This window comes from Callorhinchus milii, unplaced genomic scaffold (assembly GCF_018977255.1).
Source record: "Callorhinchus milii isolate IMCB2004 unplaced genomic scaffold, IMCB_Cmil_1.0 Scaffold15, whole genome shotgun sequence".
NCBI classification, from domain to species: Eukaryota; Metazoa; Chordata; class Chondrichthyes; order Chimaeriformes; family Callorhinchidae; genus Callorhinchus; species Callorhinchus milii.
The window spans coordinates 180,626-182,759 of record NW_024704756.1 but is presented as its reverse complement, the minus strand read 5'-3'; positions in this window follow the sequence as shown (position 1 = coordinate 182,759).

Here is a 2,134-nt window from a genome sequence, read left to right as displayed (position 1 = left end):
CTCATGTACACACTCACTCTTTCACACACACTCTCACACACACTCTCACACACGACTCTCAACTTTCACACACACACTCTCACACACACTCACTCTCACACTCTCACAACCCACTCACACACACCCACTCTCACACACCCACTCTCACACTCTCACACACTCACATTCTCACACACACTCTCACACTCTCTCTCACACACACTCTCACACACCCTCACACACTCACAAACACTCACACACACACACTCTCACACACTCACACACACTGTCTCACACACACACTCACACACTCACTCACACACTCACACACATTCACACTCACTCTCACACACACTCACACTCACACACACTCACACTCTCACACACACACACTCACTCTCTCACACACACACTCACACACACTCACACTGAATCTCTCAGACACACACTCACTCTCTCACACACACTCACACACACTCTCACACACGACTCTCAACTTTCACACACACACTCTCACACACACTCACTCTCACACTCTCACAACCCACTCACACACACCCACTCTCACACACCCACTCTCACACACTCACATTCTCACGCACTCTCACACTCTCTCTCACACACACCCTCACACACTCACAAACACTCACACACACACACACTCTCACACACTCTCTCACACACCCTCACACACTCACAAACACTCTCTCACACACACACACTCACACACACTCTCACACACACACACTCACACTCACACTCTCACACACACTCACACACACACTCTCACACGCACACACTCACTCTCTCACACACACACTCACACACACTCACACTCTCTCTCACACACACCCACTCTCACACACACTCATGTACACACTCACTCTTTCACACACACTCACACACTCTCACACACGACTCTCAACTTTCACACACACTCTCACACACTCAGATTCTCACAAACACTCTCACTCTCTCACACACACACACTCTCACACACACTCACACACACACATTCTCACACACACTCTCACACATCCACACTCTCACTCTCACACACAATCACACCCACTCTCTCACCCACACTCACACACACTCACTCTCTCACAGACTCTCACACACACTCACTCACACACACACTCACTCTCACACACTCTCTCATACACACACATCCACTTGCTCACACACTCTCACACACAGCCCCTCTCTCACACACACACCCACTCTTTCACACACATCACACACTCATATTCACACACACTCTCACACACACAAACACTCTCTCACTTACACACACGCACACGGGGAAGCTGAGGTGCCAGGGCATGAAGGGATTCAAAGACGAAAATGAGAATCTTGAAATCGAAAACTTTTAATTTGAACATTTCTGTTGGAATGTGTGTACCACAGAGTCACATCGCTCATACACTTCGCTACTCTTAAACAAACTCTAAATGCAGAAGGAATCCACAAGGAGAGTCCGGCTGTCTTCATAAATGCAGCACATAACACAGACTCATCTGTTTCCAGTATTGATTTTGTCGCTCTCCAGCTACAAATTCACATTCAAATATAAAACTCCTTTGTTTCACCTCACATTGAACCGGGCATTGCTGGAAGCCTTGTTTCTGGTCTGTGCTGTGATCACAATTAATCTTGTTCATGAAATGTGTTTTCATCTTCGTAAAATATTCTGAGCACCTTGGGGGACAAGTATTTGAGGCACACGATAAAGTTGCATGAGATGGCGCACTTGAACGAAGGTTTTATTTTTTGAAGTGTGGTAAACAGAGAAACAGGGACTATGAATTTTGTACAGAAATATTCCACAAAATGCTATCCGAAAACATAAACAATGTGATCAAGTGTTTAAGTCATCGAATGAGGCATGAAACCAAGATCCCTGAACATTGGAGAAGGTACTTTTGTTGAGCTGCTGTTGACACCAAATACAATTGATATCAAGTAATCCATTTCTCTGCTGCTTTTCATTGCAAGACCTTGATGTGTTGGCTCTGAAATCAGAGTGTGGAGTGTGACAATGTAAAAAATGGTGAAGACATTTACATTGTTGTTAATCCAATAAACAAACTGTTGCTCCGTGTTGCGAATTCTTCAACTCTGTTCCAATGAGAATCGCCGGGAACATCACAGC